Source organism: Topomyia yanbarensis, chromosome 2 (assembly GCF_030247195.1).
Source record: "Topomyia yanbarensis strain Yona2022 chromosome 2, ASM3024719v1, whole genome shotgun sequence".
Lineage (NCBI taxonomy): Eukaryota > Metazoa > Arthropoda > Insecta > Diptera > Culicidae > Topomyia > Topomyia yanbarensis.
In genome coordinates, this window is record NC_080671.1 from 319,096,372 (window position 1) to 319,118,275 (window position 21,904).

The 21,904-nt window shown below is 37.8% G+C and overlaps 2 protein-coding genes across 9 annotated transcripts in view; one reads left to right on the forward strand and one right to left on the reverse strand.

Annotated features, from left to right (window-relative positions):
* Window positions 1-21,904, forward strand: part of LOC131683731 (flotillin-2) — a 503,804-nt gene that overhangs the window by 188,137 nt on the left and 293,763 nt on the right. The gene's annotated exons all lie outside the window — the stretch shown is intronic.
* The window catches only part of LOC131683724 (glucose dehydrogenase [FAD, quinone]-like), a 43,498-nt gene that overhangs the window by 6,054 nt on the left and 15,540 nt on the right, over window positions 1-21,904 (reverse strand). The window contains exon 2 of one of the 3 annotated variants that reach the window (XM_058965965.1): window positions 3,798-4,205. The exons of 1 other annotated variant lie outside the window; for it this stretch is intronic. The gene's annotated coding sequence lies outside the window, so the exon portion shown is untranslated. Of the gene's footprint in view, window positions 1-3,788; window positions 4,206-21,904 lie in introns of all 3 variants that reach the window. One more of the 3 variants, XM_058965963.1, reaches the window with a different exon arrangement.

The following is a 21,904-nucleotide window of genomic DNA, read 5'->3' on the forward strand; positions in this document are numbered from 1 at the left end:
GTATTTTTCCTCCATATTTTCCCATACTACCAATTTCAAAAAAATTCAAGCGAAGTGGGCGGGGGTCTAAAATTGTCCAAATGATGTGAAATTTGGCATCTGAGCTTACTTTGGCATTTGTCACAATATGAGAGGGGGGGCCTTCGAGAACTCAAAAAAAAAAATTTTTTTTGCGATGACCTAATGCATACTCATTAGTAAATCACATGCACACACTACTTAGATCCACTTGGCACCTCTCCATACAAAGTTGCGACAAAATTTTAAAAATTGATTTATGAGGATTTTTAATTAATTTTGAGTCGCTTAACCCATTTCTGCTATCAGTTTTGAAATACCATAATTCTTCTTTCGACAGAAACCCCCGTCATCACTTGCTTCATCGACATGTTAAACATGCATTTTTCATCTAATTATCGTAAAATTTTGAGATAACTTTATTGAAACTGAGAGTAAAAAAAATATTTGCAATAGAATTACAAGACATTGATTTTTGTGATGCTGTCTCTCGTCGTGCTTCTGTGCCGCGTCGTAGAGCATTTATATATTGATCTTTATCGAGTAAATTACATCACGATCCTTTTGAAAATGTTTGATCTTTTTGAAAACGAAGCCCTAACACAACTGCATGATAGCATGATATCACGTCCGGAAGTCCCTATCCTCCATCTTAGCAACCTAGGTCCATGACTTCAGTTGGACCAATCAAAAAAAATTACGCTCATATCCACTGGACACCACATGGAGAGATGACCGGGAACTCTAGTTATATGGGGAAACTCACAATCTTCTAGTATTCAGCACGTTAACATACAAACGCTTGAACCTTCGCGACAATCTACGCATAGGTATGCTCACGATCTTGCAAACATGAAACACCCTGGTGATTAAATGAATGTTTTGGCACTTATAAACCTTAAAACACACTATGCATTGGCTTGCTAAGCTAAACTAAACTAAGTTAATTCTCATCAGCTTAAATCAAAACTTCTTTTCTTGTGGGATATCACTTAGGACTAGGAGTTCGTTCAGAAGCACAATTTGTGTTTCCGTTTATTGGAGCGTCAATCCGGCGCTAGTTTTGTCCTGTCACTAAGTTAGTATCGGACGCTGATGAGAGGAACTAGAAACGCCTCTCCAATAATCTGTCTGCGAAGCTAGTGCCCAGAACACGCGCCCAAATGGCCGAATTCATACGCAATACTCATTGAAGACAAAATATATGTCAAGATGGATGGGTTTCCTGAACACATGTTTTATCTGGCCACAGCACGGGATGATGTTCTCAGCGAATTATTTTTAGTTTTTTTTCGATTTATTCATTCAGAAACATCATAGGACACGGAATATTCAGTTGCGATCTTACAGCTAAACTTTTTACCGCCATCATAATGATAGACTTAAAGATGTATGAGCAAGAGTGCCTGGAGAAACTTATACATCTCATTAACTTTCATTAGGACTCACGGAAGTCCTGCCAAGATAAGGCGAAATTTGGTTCCACGACAATAATGCGAATCTCTACGACAAAGATATCAGTTCAGAGGTGCGCTCGCAATTCCAGCTAATCGAAAAATATTGGCCAATTATCAAGCGGAAGTTTAGTTTGAGAACACTGAAAAGACGACTCAGGATGCTGCACAGGTGACTCAAGGTTGGAAAAAATGGCCCCTGAGCTTGAGTAGTCTAGTGTGCGTAAGATGATGGAAATCCCAAATATAATTAGCGAGTTCATTCGAACGACGTAGAATTGAAAAATATGACCGGAAACTATCAGTGAAGACCGTTAGGGCAATGAATGGAATCTCCGAGAACGATTTTTTTTTAAATTCACTGTGCATGCAATAGAGTCCGGCGAATCAGTATGCCATACTAGAAAACATCCGAGCAGGACTATAAAGCGAAACCTGGTTGCCGTCCAAGGAAACCTTACGAACAAGTTCTGACTAAGTATGTCGAATGCATTTTGATGGACAGTGAAACCTGCATACAAATGAACTTCAAATAGAGAAATACTAATTCAAAATTCTATTTTGATAGAAAAAAAATGGTTAAAAAACACTTGGCAGTTAATGATTTGGCAAGGCATTTGTAGTTGTGGAAGGAAAAGCAAGGTTTTCATTATTGGCGTCTATGAATTGGGATTTTAGTTATTTTTGTGATGTTGATATTTGCGATTAGTTGGATCTGTTACCATACTTCATGTAAGGTATTGTGTCCTTCTGCACAAAAAATTGGTCTTGTCCTAAATTTTTCCTACTTAGGAATTTTGCATAGCCATAATGTAATTTCCAAATTTTAGTGAAAGTAAATCTCCGAAACAAAGTATCCAAAATTCATAATCACAACTACAGTAGCTGAAAAAAGACGACCAAATTCTAAACGGAATTTGCTTTGAATGAAGAACGTCATTAAATGGGTACTCGCATGTTTCATTCAAATTATCTGCAGTCATAACAAGCTCTAATCATTATGTGTTTGCTTACAGCTTCAATATTTTATACAGCAGAAAAGTAGATACAGGAACATAGCCTAGAATAATTTTTAAGTGTTTTAGAATATTATAAACAAATAAACTCACAGGCTTAAATTTATGAAGAGGCTTACTGGAATGCCTAATTTTTCAAAATGAATATCAGTGCATGTTACTGGAGTTGTCTTTGTCAGTCAGAAAATTGAACGGTGAGATATAGAACAAACAGGTGACGTTATGTTTTAGCTAAGTGAAATACATTGTCATTAAATTTATCAATTGAAATGTTATAATGCCGTTTTACATAAACTCCTCAAAATTGGAGGTCACGTTGTCAGTGACACATTTTAAGCAAACTCAGTTCCTTTTCACTTTAACTGTAAGTTCCATTTACTGCAGACGCTGGAATTTCATACAGTTTATTCGCACTGCTATGGCAATGTATGTATTCAATTTCTTTTCTTACGGCAGTTCGCACACTCGATCGTAACACTGTGACAGTGAACCTGAAGTTCAACGCCTGACACCACACCTGCCACCAGTTCGTACGTGAAGATGGCTTATCGAAAAAAAAATGTAGATGTGTAATAATATTTTCGCGATAAAACACTTGTTTAAGGTAACCTAACGTGACAGGGGCATCGCCGCGGTCATAAAAAAATATTAAAATACTCGAGCAAAGCGAAGCTGGACGACGAGGAACTTATGTTACGTCCTCAATGTCTGTGAGAGTATCGTTTTCAATTTATATTAAAGGTGCCTTTACTACATCTGTTCACTGCTGCTTACCTCAAATAGCCTACTAAGCACTACCGCATGTCGCGCGGCTGTAATTACAGTGATATGTGGCGTGCGTTTCAGAGTTACACATTTTGTGTTATTTCTTCTCTCAAGTCCACAGTCGTTGACTGACTGTGCTCATTTCCTATGTTATTTTTATGTTTTCTTCATTAGCATTAGTATACTTTGAGCTCAATTAACTTTTGCATTTCAATGCTAATGTCAATGTGGTACGGCAGTTAGTTTAGGGGAAATTTGTACATGTTTACCTGAATTTAATGACTTTTAGCGAACGTTTTGTTTTTTGTTTTTGCCAGATTAAAGGTGGCGTGAAAGTTTCTTATTAACCCAACATTTATTCGCCAATAATACGCCAAGCGCACGATTATCTAAGCATCCCAAACAGCTTGCGCGTGGCTGTGTTGACTAAATGTTCAAAAGCACAACTCTTCAATCTAAATTAAACACAACAAGCAAATAGCAAACATAGGAATCAATTCACCATCCCAAAAAAATGAAAGAAAGCACCACTCACTCAACTCACTCGAAAGTCCGCTATATTGAAAGGCATGGATGGATCTGCTGCACTTAGCGGTGTCCGACTGGACGTTTGTTTTCTCCGAGCTCTTGTCGAGGAACAACTTTGTCCTGGTTACCAAGTCTTGCCTTCGATTTTCTTCCGGGTTCAGTCGTTCCTAGTCGATTCGAGCTGGGATTCACTACAACAATGCAACGATATCACTGCTGCCCGTTGGGGTCCCAACTTGTATGCTCTAATCCTGGTCTGAACATCCGGGGGAATAGATCGCGCTTGCCACTCACCCTTCGCTTCCACAGATCAGACAGAGCCTCGGCGCTGATGTGGTGTCGGGCGAGCTGTGTGATGTGAGGTGTTGTTTATAGCGAGCGAGCGAGATGTTGAGTGTGTGTGTGCGTGCGGGTGATATGTTGGCTGAAATTATTAAAGATTTATGATTGAAAGTTGTCCGATAGGTACGTAAATAGTCGTTGATTTTAACAATGTATATGTTCAGTCATATGTAGTATAAATATATGAGTCAGATTTACAAGCTAGTGTTTTTAGCTGTTTTTGAAATTTTTCTCGTCTTATTTAGCGGAAAATATTCGACCCGTATTTTTTCAATATGAGATTTTATTACCAGGGTAGTGATATCGCTAATACCGGTACCGAAAATCACGGAAATACTGAACCATATTTGGTATCGTAATACCGGTACTGAACAAAATCCAGTACTGGTATTTTCGGTACCATACAAAATTTGTTTATGAATAAATATGTAGGCTCTACAGCGAGACCCGTTTCCAAATATCGGTTTACAAGGTGGCTTTTAATTATATTAGTTATCTTCTAGATAAATCGTTCAGTTTACAGCGTTTAGCCTTTGTGGGGAAATGAGGTAAGGCCATCATCATAATAATACTTGAAGTTAAACATTACATACTTCCGTTGTACTAAATTCCTGCACCATTTGGTCGAAATAAATTTTCAACTATCTTCTACTAAATTTCAAAGTATTCCCATCTAGCATTTGTTTTGATTTTTTTATCGACCTTCTGATTGTGTAATAAAACATGTCTGTATTGGCTTTGCACTTAAATCTTTATCTATGAAACAACGAACAGCGATTTAGTAGATTTAGATTAATTTTAGAGTTGGTGAACTGCTTTGAATGGTGTGATTTGTAATTTTTGGTAATCGGAAAATTCAGCAACACTATAATTTACAGAAAAGTAAGGAGACTTGGTATGCATAAAAGTGAGCTACAAAAGATAACCTGAATGAGTGATGAATGAACTCAAAGTTTAAAATCACTCCAAAACAAACAAAACAATCAATCAATCAGATAACCTGAATAGTGGTCGCAGTGGCAATGTTTCCTCTAACAAAAAATGCATAAAAGTCGAAACCAATTTACAGCAAAGTGGTAATGCCGAAAGAAAATGCGAACAACGTACACGGATTTACATTCTCGCTTCGATTTACTGTTAATAATAGGGTTTATTACATTTACCATCTGTTGAAGTTGACTAAAGTCGCACCGCTTAGCAGTTATATTGCATTCAAAGTGGCCTAGATCTCGAAATAAAAGAAGGTGCAATGTGGCATCAGTTTGAACATTCAATTTGACTTTGAAACGTTTCACGAATCTTTTGAAAAAAATATTCGAGTACTATCGGTACTGGGGGCTTCAGTACCGCAGTACCGGTTCTCGCCAAAATGTGTCAGTACTAGGAACCCTACGATTACTCATAAACTGCTCGATATATGGAAAAATCTAAAAAATGAGTAGGATTGCTGGATTTTTTTTATTTTTATTTTGCTGTATAACGTAATGTATTCCTGCTCTACCTCAACGATCTACATTCTACAGTAGACTGTTTGAAACTATCTTCTCGTCCATAGCTTCAAACTAGGATGATGATTCCTACAGACCTAGCAAGATTTGAGCATAAGCATGAGCATAATGACCGTTGCTACTCCATTATTGGTCAGAACCGTGATGACCGTTGCTACTCCATTATTGGTCAGAACAAATACAATTGCACAGAGAATCAACAGATGGAGCCATTCTCAATGTGCACGTCTCGAGAGTCCTATATTTTTAAATGCCAAGAATGGTGCCGGCCACGTCCTTACAGTTATTGAGGAAGGAAAGGAATGTTAGTGTAGGAAAAATGCATGTAATACAAGGAGACTGGTCCGAGCGGACTCGTTGGCTAAGTGGCAGCAAGAGTGGGAGGAGAAAGGAAGATGGACCCACCGACTCATCCCAAATGTGTCTGCTTGGGTACATAGGAAGCATGGAGAGGTGAACTTCCATTTGACGCAGTTTTTGTCCGAGCATGGATGCTCCCGGAAGTACTTACATCGGTTTGGACACGCTTTGTCACCCCTTTGCCCGGAGTGTGTGAACATGCAAGAGATACCGGAACACGTGGTCTTCGAATGCCCTAGGCTCGTAGAAGTCCGAAGGGGTATGCCTGATATAACAGTGAATAATATCGTCGAAGAGATATACCCCGACGAGCCTATTTGGGATAGTCAACAGAGTGGTTACGAATATACTCTCCGAGAAGCAGAGAAAGTGGCGGAGGGACCAGCAAAGTAGCGTCATTGGCTAGAACACCGCTGTGTAACGACAAATCGGGTTTCAGGAGTAATTCCGCCGCCGGGGAACTCTCCGACAGTGTAGACTGGGTCCACTACCGGGGACCAGTTGAGTAGTACGCGACGTATCCCCGGGTTCGGATCGTCGAAGCGCCAGCTAACCGGACATCAGGCTTCACGCCGGACCGACCTCTACACCCTACCGGGCTTGTGAATAGGCTAGATCCACCGCCGGGGATTAGATCGAGTAGACCGCGTCGAATAGCTAGCAGTGGGTCGTTGGGGCGCCAGCAGGCATTGCAATTTTCTCTCACTCATGCGAGAAGAAGCTTATCCGATGTCCAACTTTTCCGAGTTAATATGAGTCGCAAAATTCTCCGTCTCCACAAATCACGTGAGAATAGTTTTCCGGAAAAAAATTATTTCATTTTATTGTCGCAGTAGCTAATTATCCGGACGCATTCACTCATATGAGCGATAAATGGAATGCCTGGGCGCCAGTGAACCGGAAGCTACGCTCCACCTGGAATCGCTTGATGGACCTCAGCACCTACTGGCTACCCGTTGTAGACCGAGTAGACGAAGCGGGGTGCATATGGCTCACAGAAACGTACATCGGTATCGGGAGCAATCTACCGTCGGGGAATTCACGGTATGGTGGATTCGTCACCGTGGACTACCCGACAGAATCGTCACGAAAAGGGGAGCTAATTGGCTCACGAAACAAACATCGGTAACGAAAGAAATTCCGTTGTCAGGGAACTCTCAGTCGAAGTAGGATAATATCTGAGTTGATCTCGATAAAGCTGGGAGCTAAATGGCTCAAGGAAGCGGGTATCGATGTCGGGAAAATTTCTCCGTTGGGGAACTAGCGATCGGAGTGTGGTGAGTTCACCGTCCATGTAGATCGTGATAAGGTCGGGAGCTGAATAACTCACGGAAACATGAGCTAAATAGCTCAAGGAATCAGCACCTAATCTTCTTACGGGGACGAGAGCTAAACGGCGACGTAATAGATGGAGACAAGAAGTAAGAGAAGAATTGAGAATTAAATCAAAGCTCATAGGTCGCCATTCCATGAATCAAGCGAGGCTCCGAGATAGAACAGAAGAAAAAAATGCGACGAAAGCACAACGATCCCCCCTCGAAGTAATACCTTAAGGATAGTTTTCAGTTGTTAGGCACGAATGTGAGTCGTGAGTCTCACGCTTTGCCTTTAACACTTACTCCGTGTTTTCAGATGCTATCCAATCACTCATAACACATCGGCAAGCAGCGCGCACATACACTAATGTTCTTGCTAATGAATTTGAGATAACAGAGCCAACCTTCAACATACAATCCATGCAGCCCATCACCATTGGTTCAAGCAGCACGCACAAAAAGTCAATGGCTTTGCTATCAAAATATACATCCTACTATCACACTAAAACAATTTAAATAAAATAAGTAATCCACTCATCTTTCATCCTCGTTGCATTTTTCGCTATATCAGGACATAGTTATATGGACAGCTGTCACCATTAGAGCTTTTCACCATAATAGACCAAGACAGTGATATCACCACAACTTAGAACTACTTTAAGGGGAAGTTCTAATTCAAAATGTTCAAAAAGTTTGATTTTTTTTCTTTCTTTCGAACGTAACGCTTGATCTGTAGAGATATCGCAGGCATATGTGCTTTTCTTACCCTTCATTCATTTTTTTTGTTTCGATTATAGAGGTCTTAACCTCTTTTTTTGGGTTGGAGAAATCTCTTTTTGGAAAAATCTCTAACCCTATGTGCAGGGTTGGGAATCGAACCCAGGTGAGCTACACGTGCAATATATATATATATATATATATATATATATATATATATATATATATATATATATATATATATATATATATATATATATATATATATATATATATATATATATATATATATATATATATATATATATATATATATATATATATATATATATATATATATATATATATATATATATATATATATATATATATATATATATATATATATATATATATATATATATATATATATATATATATATATATATATATATATATATATATATATATATATATATATATATATATATATATATATATATATATATATATATATATATATATATATATATGTATCTTTCTTTCTTGTTATATATTGTAATCAGTGCTGAGCTCCATCACGGTACTGATGGCAAACCTGCTAGACAAAAGAGAATGAAACGGTTAGCTGTTAGAGCAGTAAGCGATGCTTATTGAGTTACGGTTCTCATTCCAATGAATTGACAACAGTCAGACGGTTCTCTTCTGAATCTCTCACTAATTGGAATCATTATTGAGAAGAAGGGAAATTGACCGTCGTTTTATTAACAATATAAATACGGTTATGACGGTCATCTTATTACAAACAACGAGCTAGAATTAACAAACAGGCGGTTTCACATAAATAGCTATGCATAAAAGAAACTGAAAGGTGGAGAAAAAATCAACAAAACACCGCATGCTGCCTGAATACAGTACACTGATAATGTTTCGTTTACCATACCAATACAAATTAAATGGTACTCAATCTGTCGATCATTTCAATACGTTCTCTCTCGCACGGCTTCTGTGAGAGATAGTTAACTGAAACACTATCCGAGGAAAATGGAAATGAAATAACGGTCATTTTTGTGGTGATACGGTTACTTCATATTTACCGTCACAATTTAAAGAGCATCGTGAAATTGCACAGCACTGATTGTAATATAGGAGTAGTACGTTCATCCAACCTTTACCGAAACAATGTCTAATTAATGTATTGCCTCTTTTCTTGATGCTTCTTTCTCAACGACAACGATACACAGGGATGTGCAAATAACCCTTTACGATTATAGAAATGCATTAGCACACGCGAAATTTCAAACGCACTAGCCTACGCGACATACAAACGCCCCCGCGATGAAAAGAACAACATAGAAACGCTTCAGTCTTGCGCGATGTTTTCCCATTATACAAACGTCCCGGCGATTAAGTCGCCGTATTAGCACTTACTAATTTATAAACTCGATCTTATTTGAAAGGTGTACGGAATCAAATTGTTGTAACTTTTTTCCATTAGGTATTTTCTATTGAAATTCTGGGTGAAATTAATTCAATGTGTATTGTTTACATTATGAAATTTTACACTAGCAATTTTACAACTGTTACTAAAATTAAGTCGGAAGAACATAATTGATCACGTACCTAAAAACCCGCATCTATCAAGCGTTGAAACTGGGAATAGTCCAATCTACGGTAAGTCGTGTTTTGAAACGAAACAGCGAACGTTTGACCACCGGTAAGAAAGAAAAATGTGGTCAAAATGGATTTCCCTATAGCGTGATGGGCCACAAGCGGTAGTCGAAACATTCCGGTGGAATTCCAATAGTTAAGAGACGTGGCAAAAACTGCATTTACGTAAGCAAAACTTTTATGCAAAATGCAAAAACACACAAAGTTCAACAGGCGACGAATCGTTACGAAAGACAGAATCGTGAGCGGAAGCTCTATACCTAGCTGTTGACGAAACCGCATTATCCGGTGGATTTTTGGACTACTTTTCTTCACTGTACGTCATAAGTTCGACGCTAAATACACATGATTTGGCAGGGAATTTTCTCGTGTGGAATGAAAGCGGAGCACCCTTCTTGTGACAACCGGAACGGTCAATGGGTAAAAGGTGTACTTGACAGATTGTCTCCAAAAGCGTCTAATTTCATTTCTGAGGTCTCATGATGGCACTACGCTTTTCTGGCCAGATAAAGCCTAATGACATTACTCAAAAAGTGTTCTGGAGTGGTAGGGAGGCTAAGGAAGTGAATTTCGTGCCAAAGGATATCAATCTTTCGAATTGAGAAACATTAGGCTATCAAGAAGCGGGCACTCTGGGAGTAGGAAGTGAAATCGAACTCAAAAATAAGTCAGAAAAAAAGATTTTCACAGAAACACAAGTTGGCGCAAATGTTATAAAGGCCTTATGAGCAGTGTTAAGACTTTGCATTCGGATATGGCTATTAAATCCAATAAAACCATTCTTTTCTTGTGATGCAGTTTGATTCCTTTACACTGGAAATGTTTCAGGGCCCCATAGTTGGAGGGTCCAGTGAGATGGGAAACCTTACTTTTTTAAATTATACAAACGAATTTCAAACATCATATACGTTCATTTGATGTTTCCCCAAAACAACAACAAATCGTTTTAATTGAAGCATTTTCTCTTGGTTTCAGTTTTAAAGTTGTAATGTTGGAAATTTATTAGTATAATTTAGTAAATTTAGTAAAGGAAAATATGAAAAGGGTGGATAGGAAATGCATTAGTCCAATATGGTAATGATGCGAGAATGCCTGCTATTTTTTAACTCTTTTTCCTGTTGTGCTGATGTTGATTATCGAAAATGGTACGAAAATAGTTGGAATATGGAATATTAAAGACAATGAATAGTGGCTTTGTTTTTCGGAATAAACAGTTTTTAATTAACTGAATATGTCAAAATTGAAACATTCGCAGATCCATTGGAATTTTGAATTGAAAAATTAGATCAAATTGTTTTTATCTCATATTTCCTCATTGAGAAAAAAATAGTGAATGGACCCTAACCGGAATCTATTCGTCATTTTCTGTAACGAGTCTAATTCGCGAAACGTAATCAAGCCCGTTTACATACAAACGCTCGAGGTCTGCGTGATAATGCAACCCTAATCACAAACGTGAACATGCAATTACAATCATTCACGCAAACCTACGCGCGCCATCTCGTAAGCATAAAAAACGGTCTTGTCATTAAGAGAACGTTTTAACACATCCGAATTTATTGGCTCGGCGTTCGTGAGATTATATAAACCCTTGCTCCCATGAGACCACGGATCGGTCATGTTCGGAAGCTTCTATTCTCGGCTGCTTGATCCATACTTTCAGTTGGACCACCCTCAATGAAAAAGTAAATGACTCTGATTAGCGGTCCACGCAGCATTGATGCAACCCACTCGTCTGCAATTGTAGCGAGTGATTTCCGCTAACAAAAAAGCGTCACCAAAATAAAATATTTCAAATATATATTTGAAAGTTCGAATGGGGCTGACAAGCAGTTGCTTTCAAAATGATACAAACTAGCTACCCATTTCTAAAGCAAAAGCTGTAAATATTGTAAATTTAAATGTAATGTACCGTAAACCGGGGTGACTTTGATCACTCGAAACTTTTTTCGTAGATCGCTTATTAAACCAGAATAGTCTACCGAATCATTTTAGTTTGAAATGATTTTTACTCTAAACTTATGAAATACTGGTTTGTTATACTTTTTGAGTATTTTTTCGGTTTTTGGGTACAAAAACTACAAAAAACCGAAATTTGACTTTACTTTATTTTTACGAAGCTTCATAAAGTGTCTATTTTTTATGAAACAAATAAATCTCAGATTTGAGCAAGAGTAATAAATTACAAACGAGATTTTATTTTCCTTTAGAGTCGGATGTACCAAATTTACTTTTAAGAGTTTATTTATTTTAAATACATTTTTTTTGTGAAACTAGTTGGCAATTATTTCAATTTTTTTAAGCTAAAACTCGCAACTTTTTTTATTGTTCAATATTCCAACGTGTTAAAATGGATGAAACATTTTGTACATTGATAAAGCATTGAAATAAAACAATTTTAGCAGTTTTAAAGGTTTTCAGAATCTTTTATTCTAGTTGGACACAAATTATACGAATTTTGGTACTCGAATTTTACAGTACATTGAATACTTTGTATAATACCAATTAACATCTATTTAACAATGAGCATCTTTCCAGAATTAGTTTAAACAAACATTTGAATGAAAAACATTGACATCAATAACTTAATGTGGGTGAACATGCAGGTTATCAAAGTCACCCCGGAATACGAAAACGGATATCAACTTGAAATCATTTTTGGAAAAATAGCTGTAAGCGGACAATTTTAGGTAAAACCATCCAATCTTGTTCTTCTTACATCAGTACATGGTTTAACAAAAATTAAACTTGAAAAAAATGTGTTGCGTCTAAAAATATGCAATGATTACTTCGAAAAGTGATGAATGTCACCCCGGTTTACGGTGCTTCTGAAACAATCATTAGAGTAAAAAAACAAAATTGACAAAAATGCTAAAAGGGCTGATATCCGGTTACACAGAGTATATCACCTATATTTTCATATTTGTATTATATCTTCAATGAACAGGCAGTACCTCGTTTAATTGATTTATAATGAAATGAAAAGTTTTAATTTATTTATTTCGATATTAGTCAAATAAAAAGAACATTAACTTAATGAAGATTTTAAGATTCAAAATGTGTTCTGAAAATCGAAACTTATAGTCAATGTTCGGTATTTTTTTTAATAATGGTATTATTTGAATGGCATTACACACAATTTATAATAAACGAAATATAAAGAGATTTATCTTCATTTGTGTGTTTACTTTAATTGGACACTGAGATTACACCATCGATTTTTTTGTTAGAGTAAAGTAAGCTAAAGTAAAGATCTTCATTACTGCTCCAGCATCTCACTGCGTTTTTTAAATCATTTAAAAAAAAATTAGTTGAAGCACGTTTCCACCAAAAATCAACAGAAAATGCGATAGCTAAACCATCCTCAGCGAATCATTAAAGTTCTACATTTTATTACATCACAAAAATGTGTGTATCTGTAGATTAAATATAGTGTCGAATCAAGCTCTACTGCCTACCTAGGCCGAACCTCAATAAACATTATGGTGTTGCGTAAAACAGGCATGCCATCCCATTTACTATGAACTTGTTAGCACCTGTTTTGTAATTTACATACTAAAACGTGCTAATCAACACTAGCCGCTCTCAAGTTTGTTCGGATACTGCTCTTAGCGATCTGTCACTTTCAGTTTCTATTAAGGTCGTGCCTACGCGTTTGATTGATTTCCGACTGCTGTCGCCGCTAGTATGCACACATTGTTCCGGTATTTGTTCCCATCATAAACAACTCCGATAACGGGCGCAATATGTAATCATGGTGCATGTACGTCAATCTGACTGATTTGCTCATTACCTGAAGACAAATGCGGAGTTTTCTCCGCAACTCTGTTTCAAATGATTCGTTCAAGCAAGCGGCAGATACAAGCTCTTACAAAGCGTTTACAATTTAACAGAAACATGATGGATTGCCACACGTTTTTCATGCTGTGTAAGCACGTACCTAATTGTGTCGATCGAGTCTTGAAAAACCTCTTCTTTTGATTACAAGAGTTACCCAAGAAACCCACATGAAGGTGTTCGTGGGTTGGATTTGAAATCGAATACGAGTACCTTGTATATGGTAATCGAACATAGATTTGGTTGTTTGTTTATTCGATGATTACTAACTAGAACAAACAAGCGGTAGGTACACGAGCAATTTATTAAGGCGATTCTCGTATGATGTTCGATTGGGCAGCCTGCAACGTTTGGCGAACCGCTCTGGTTATACCTCTTGCAAGTTTACTGGTTCAGTTATACTATAAAAATTGCTTTCTGTTATGTTTTTATTTGATTCTAGCCGGGATACTTCACCATAAATATTTTCAAGCATCTTCTTCAAAAATTTATTACCATGCTTATGAAGTGGCAGAGCTTTATTGTTGAATGAGGTTAATTGATATCAATCCATTCGTGCGATATATAATGGAGTACATGAGTCTTTGGAGCCTATATCGTAAAATAAGTAACTTTTCTGAAGAAAGTTTTTTACTGGGATGCCTTTGTCTAGAGACATAACTGATATTAGTTTTAACTTATCAAAATTTAAACCAAAGTTATCAGAATATTGTGCAGTTTTATTCTAGCTACTTTGCCGATGAAGCCAAACCTTCAGAATGCATACGCAGAGTGCTAGAGTCGAAAATAGTCTTCTGTCACACTGTGCGGCGGTAGTACAAAATAAAAGCTAAACATGTGTTCAATCACTCGAAAGTGAAGACCATAACATTATAAGTTTTCTCTTTGTGTAGTTTTCAACACACGCCACATTCAACGTACAAATTATGATAAACGTCACAAGACAACAAAGTACAGACAGATGTCTTCACACCGATACAGCGACGCGTCGCACACTTTCTGCATACGGACGGTTTTAAGCAGCGTGAGTTTTCGATTGTTAGGATAGGTCCAAGGTGTGGAACCTGTTTCCCGAACTGGGACAATCGAAAATGTATGCCAGTGGGCGAGTTCGATTTTGGCTGCCCGACATTTTTCAAAAGAAAGTTTTGCCGGATCATATTCATATGTGTTGTTTTTTCCCCCGGTCCTTGTTTTGTAAAGCGTGAAAGATGTGTTCGAAAAGACTCAGATTTTAATGTATTTTTTTCTCTTCCATCCTTTCAGGTATGAATCAACTGTTCTGGGGGTTGTGTTTGGTGTTCGTACGAGTGGTAACTGACAAACTTTCTACGGGGTCTTCGTTTCTGTTTGTGAAACGATATATGTAGTCGGAGCCGGTAATGTAGTTCAGGCTATATTTTAAGATCAGGTAAATTAGGTATATAATATTGGTCCGGTTCCATAGCAATAAAATGAGTTAATTTACGCTAACTTTGACAATTTTGATCTCAATAAACGATTACTGTGGGGTTATAATCATGATAATTACTCGTAACGATCCATTTTTGAAAAAGGGATCCATTTTTGAAATTTTGGTGTCAAAAAGGGGCTAACCCAAAATTTTTCTAAGTATTCCACGTGAACTGACATTTAAGAAATTTGAAAATAATTTTCAGATTTTTTGCTATTAGCAGTCAAAGTTAACCATGGAGGTAACCCCAGTACTAGCTGGCGTTCAAAAGGGGCTAACTCAGCATTGTGTCTAATGGAAGTTCGAGTTTTCTCGCTCGTTTTTTGAGATTTTAAGAAAAAGTAGTTATCTATTCGCCATCAGTTCATTTTATGTTGTAGCTCATACATCGGTGAACTAGATATAACGGGTGTTCAATAAAAATGAGATTGTTTTCAGTCATGTAGTTAAAAAAATAAAACAAAAAAAAATTCAACGATTTCAGTATTTTTTTTATTAAAAACATGTTTATTCTTCAAAAAACGTCAATGAATGTTGGAGAAGGGCCCTTGTCAGTCGTACGACGAAACTTAGTTGCGATGCTCTCACAAGAGCGCTGGACGGCACTGACGTCCAGCTTCCGGATACAATTCCGGATACTGGTGATCAACTGCTTCATATCCTTGGCCCGCAAATTATTGTTGTACACTAGGGCACTGACGGAGCCGAAAAAATCCTCAAAGGGACGGCACGGGGCAAGTTGGTCGAGCCCCTTTCTTTCGGCATGTACGGTATATTTTTCTACTCAAGATACTCCAACGTTTTGTTGGCGTAATGGGAAGACGCCTTGTCCAGTCAGAAGACGTACTTCCCATACATTTACATTTCCGATGCTCCTTTAAGAACGGCAGAAGAATTTTCTCAATAAACTCCTCCTGCTACACTTGTTGATTGATGGCCAGACCGCTTGGCTTGAACCACGGCTTTAAAATCACTCTGTCTGATATGGCGATGTATAGCATAACTTTTTTTTTCAAATTTATGCTTAAACTTGTATCTTACTTCGGGGGGTGTGGCCGACTTGTTCCTGGAATAGTAGCTGTCACTTTCTTGGAATGTGGGCCTTCGAGAGCGGAAAGTAACTTTCGTCGTCCGGCACGAACGATGTCCCGCGGTAGTTCTTCGTCACCCACCGACACTACGAATTCACGATCGCTATCAGCACGTCCGTGTCGAGACATCATCTGTCCTGCTTCGACAGATGATGTCCTCCATCTTGAGGGTTCGGTGAATCAAGGTATGGGAGCAGTGATATTTTCGGCCTGCGTCACGCAAACTCGTTCCGTCCTTGTTGTCGAACAGCTTTTTCAACGCTTCCTTCTTCTTCTTCTTCTTCTTGTTCTTCCGCTCCACGCTCAAGGATACCAGGATGTGATAAACTATACTAACGGGCACGTTTTCGTCTCGAAAGTAGTCTATCGTAAACTTTTTTTCCACGATGACCCTGCGTTTCGTAAAACCGTACAACACGCGCACGGAGTGCTTGCTGTTTCGACGCCATCTTCGATTGAACTGACAGCACCCGAGCGAAAAGAAACATGCCACCCATTTCTAGGGAGTCCAGAGAGCAGTTCCCTTGGAGAAAGAAAAAATTACGCAATTTACCTGAAGAAGCGAACTTTGTTGGTCCTGTAGGTTTCAAGATGGAGCATGTTTTGGTTACAAAATTTGCTTATAGATATGTTTTAAAAATGTGCCATATTTCAAAACTTGTAGGACCTACAAAGTTAGTATCTTTAGAAGATATAATTACCTGACATCAGGAATGCCAGGTACACAGATTTATCTGTGTTTCACAGATTTTCAATATGCTGCACAGATTGCAAGAACTGCACAGATTTCCACAGTTTTCTGTTTTAACGCACAGATTTCCACAGCTCTCTTCTAGAATGCACAGATTAGCACAGATTTCTCAATGACACAGATAGACACAGATTTTTAAATGGGCCGCGCACAGATTTTGCAAAATATCACCTGGCATCGTTGCCTGACGTACAACTTTGCCATCTGTCTATATCGTTATATTAAAAAGTTAATATCAGCGCTGCCCTAGCAACTGAATTCCGAACGAGTATAAAATTATCGAATAAAGCGCTAGATGCCATGCAACAACTTTACCAAAGACATCATAACTCTAAAACGAAAGATAAGGAAAGAACGTGTGAATTGTGGGTAACCCCCTTTTGGACGCTAGATACCCCCGGGGTTACGCCATCCAACTTCGAAAATGCTTGTAAATTAATAGGTGGTAGTTCATGTAATGATCCTATTTTTTTCTAGACAATATGGGTCAATGAACTTTTAATAAAATCGTGTATTTTTTCAAATGAAACAATGTTAATTTGGAAATGCGGAAGTTTTTTTTCCATTTTCTGTGAAAAAATACAAAATGCGAGTTAGCCCATTTTGGACATCAGCCATTTAATTGGTAAACACCAGGTTTGTAGAACATCTTAGGAAAATCTTTTTAATCCATTTACGTGGATACGTATATTAGGGTAGATGTTGTTTTTGCTATCTTAGGATTTTGTCCATCGCCGGTTATGAAATCAATCAAGGAATAAAAAGAAAGATCAAGTCCAAGATACAAGGATTCAAACGTATTTCCAGACTGTTTTAATCCAGGTTAGTGAAAATTGGTTCAGTCATCACTGAAGTGGCTTCAGTTCTGGAATATACCCGCAACCCGGGACTTCCGGAATTATCGATAGTGGACAATATATTCCAAGAATCTTTGATACGCCATCAGTGATCTAGGCCTACTAATTGAAATAATTGCAATAGATTTTTAACATATTGTGTGTGCGACTGCAATAACCAACCTATAACTCCGGAACCAAAAGTCAAAACTGAATGAGACTCATTAGCGCTCAATGGGAGTATTATATCTTTCATTTGAAATCAACTTTGTAAAAATCGATTAAGAGTTCGCCGGGAAATAGATTTGACATTAGCTTGAAAGCTTGGCGAGTTCCCCGGGGACATCACGAACCGTCGTAGATGGCCAATGTGGTCAAAGCTATTTTGATTGGTCATTACTGATCTAGACCCGCAAATCCAAGTATTGTTGAACCTATTTGAATATGTATTACATCATTCGGCCATCATATTGTTACCAGTTTATGTAGGAATTTGCTACGTGACCGCCCTCTTCAACGCGCAACTCTGGAATCGGAAGTCAGATCATCTACAAATTCAATAGCGTCTTATATGTGCGTGGTATGTGGTATAACCGTTCATTTGAAACGAAGTTTGTGCAAATCAGTTCAAGCATCTCTGACAAAATTTGGATTGGCGCCCACATACACACGCATACATACACACCGACATTTTGCGATCTCGAACTGTTTCAAAATGCTTCGAGCATTTCGAAGAATAGTTATGATTTTTCGAATAAGAATATATAAAACTTCACTCACTTTGGAGCACATATTTTGCACAAAATATGTTTTTGGTATCGATTGATTTTATGACCGATGAGAAATATCGATCTAAAATAACATCTGCCCCTATACATATGCACGTTATAATAGTTTTTTTTATTTTTTATTCGCTTCGTCGTTTTTTACTCTTTTCTTGTATTAAAAAAATATATTAAAAGTTTTCATCGTAATATTAAAATATAAAATTTTTTTGGAGCTCGTGGTGTCCAAATCGGATTTACCTTAGCGGACGGCGAGAGGGAAAGGGAATATCGATAAAAGCAGCTTGCGCCTTTTAATTTTTTTTCTGTATACAGAAAGTGTTGGTTTGTCATTTTTCATAATATATAACAAAATTTGAAGCGTTATTTTTTCAAATTTTCATCGCAAAATATTGATATACGAGTGAATCTCCATATCACAAAGAAAAATCTACTGGATTCTCCAGGCAACTACGAGAGCTTTTTTTCAAAATTATTATTATTAAGTTAAGTGTTTTTGCTTCAAAGTGCAATGAAAGGTTAATAAATCGAGAAAAACGACAGTTGTTGCCGGGGGAATTATGTTGGCAAGTATTGTAAAAAAATTCAAAACGATTGGTCCAGTAGATTTTGAGTTATGATGTACACCGCCAAATTACTTTTTTGAATTTTTCAAAGCACCTCCTGAGGTTCGCCGTGAGTGGCTCAATTTTCAACATTTTGTAATGAGAATGTAGTGAAATATTCTTTAAATGTTGCATTATTAATAGCACAAAAAAATCAAAAGAATGTCTCTTTTTCCCAATTAACCTCCTACAATCAATATTGGCATGATATATATTGTTTCTGTCAACACTGGAAATGTACTACCAACTACATTTCAAACCTATATATGTCAGACCAGCATGTTGAAGAAGTAGCGATTAAAGTTTGCACTGGAATTATTTGTTGGTTAATTGTTTTTCGAGCATACCAAGCAAATTTCTTAAATTTTAAACACTGTGTTATTTAGAGTGATTTTCAATCTATTTCCCGAATGATTATATTTTTCGATAGTGCGTGAAAAAAGCTTTCAGTATTTGCAGAGATATTACATTTATCCACGAACATATTTTTTAAACAGTTTTTTTTATAAAATATGTGGTTGGGTTAAGTTGGCGGTGTTGCTCGCGGAGCAAGTTGGCGGAACTATTTACGGTGCAAAAATATCTATTTCTGGGATTCACTCCAAAGTAAGAAAATCTTTTTCTTGTAAATCTCGTCAATGCAGGAGACATTTACTTCGGCCAATTACCTGAAGAATTTCGAAAATTTGCTTTTGAATATGGAGTACGTGTCAACGTCAAATGCCGGCGTATTGAGACTGAAAAATAATAGCAAATGTCAGTTAATATACAGTTTTCTAGAAAAGACATTCAGCACGTTCCAATAGAACCTTTGAAGTATTTGATACTCCATTTGATTGCTTATTTTTTGGCGTCTCCATACATAACCCGGGACCGGGGTAAGTTGGCGAGTTCTATGCGTCACATATTTTTGTCTCTAAAAATGGAGACAAAGCATCAAACATTTTAATAAAATTCAGAGATGTTTCCAACAGTCTGCCCTTCCATGCCACGTGCTCTGTGCAAGATTTACCTACATCAAAGCGATAAAAATTGAAAACTGAAAACACCGCCAACTATCCCCGGTTTCCCCTACGAGGTTGTCGATAAGTTTATATATCTTGGAGCACTAGTGACGTATAGGACTTTAAACGGTTCGCGTAATCAACGAAAATTCTATAGCCAACGGACACCTGCAAACATGCTCTATTGAAAATGCTGATACTCCCTGTTTCTTTATACAGCCAGTCATTGACGGAGAGTGCTCGGTGTATTTAAGATTAATATTTTTCGGCACTATGTAGAATGGAGTATAGCGCAGACGCATTAACCATGACCGGTATCAATGTAGGAGGGACTAGCGTGAATCCGGCACTAGCTCTATCTGTCTTTAAGTTAGTATCGGATTCTGATGAGACCACGAGTCGAAACGCAAATTTTGTGATATAACTTGTTTAAAGGCATTCTAGCATAGTAGTTCCTTTGGCAATGTTGATAGGCGTTTACGTAATAAGATTAATACGTCACAGAAAACTGTGGTCTAGACCAGCGGTTCTCAACCTTTGTCGTACCACGAAACCCTTAGAAATCACCCTGGGTTGCTGCGGATCCCCACGAAAAAATATCGTTTTTTTATGTTAGCAATATGATACTTTCAGTTTGTTAGGAAACAAGACTCGAAATTTCAATATGCCCTCGGAAAATATATTTTTCTTTGCGGACCCCCAGCGACGACTTCACGGCCCTCTAGTGAGAATCACTGGTTCAGAAGGTTTCGTAGATTCATAGTGTACAGGAAAATGATAGGGAATCAGGGCTAGGGCAAATATCATAACTAACGACCTGACCGGGCTAGAGCTAACATCCTACTGACACTGAGAAACCTTCTTCGTTGGGATTCGAACAAAGGACCAGCGCATTACATTAGTAACGCTATACAGGTTGTGCTTGAAATGATTGTTTTCGAGAAAATTTTATCCTTAGCGAGTAATAATCCCTAATGATAAAATTCAAACCATTTACCTATAACTTTAGTAACCCATGAATTAGCGTTTCGATTCATCAGTATCTGGCAAACCGACTTTGCCACAATGCATACACTAATACCAAAATGAAATACTACTTGTGTTTAAAAATGAACCGCAAGCACAAAAGTTCTGATTGTTAATGAGATTATAGTCGAATTGAAGCATGGCTCGGCTCACATTTTTTTTCGATCACTCTGTCTACACTGTCCGCATCCATCATTCGTTGCCGTTTTAATTTCCTACCAATAAAATATATTCCAAACCGTCCTGTGGCTCCACAAATTGCCAATTGTCTTCGTTACCTACTGCACAGTTTCCCCACATTGGGCTCTACGTGCAGTTGTATGTATTTCCGGTAGCTGCCTTTTTTCCCCTATACCTTTTGGTTTCAATCCCGCAGACACTCGCTAAATTCACTTTCAAAACAACTTGCCAACCATAAGCGGTGTTCAAACCAGTATAGCTTCCTTCCTATACTCATTTCTTTCCCACTAATAGCTTTGGTTGATGCGGGGGAGGGAAACAACCAGAGGAGGCGAACGGTCGACGGAATAGGTAAATCGTTATCGCGATAGTGCAACGAAAGGAACCGTAAACATGCTGTTCGTTCATTCATCGCAACTGCCGCCGTCATCGGCACCATCAACAGCATGAACAACACCTGGTGGGCCTGTTTCGTGGCACGCGAGTGTTCCCTCCAACGGATAATCCAGCGGCGGAGGCGAAACTGCGCTATCCCTGTTCAACGCGGAGAAAGATTGACTTCGGCGCGGTAACACTTATCATTGAGTTTCACTTTCGTTCATATTGGGATTGTTTCTTTTTCTGCAGTGGTGATCGAAATGAGTTGCTGTTTTGGTCGCGAA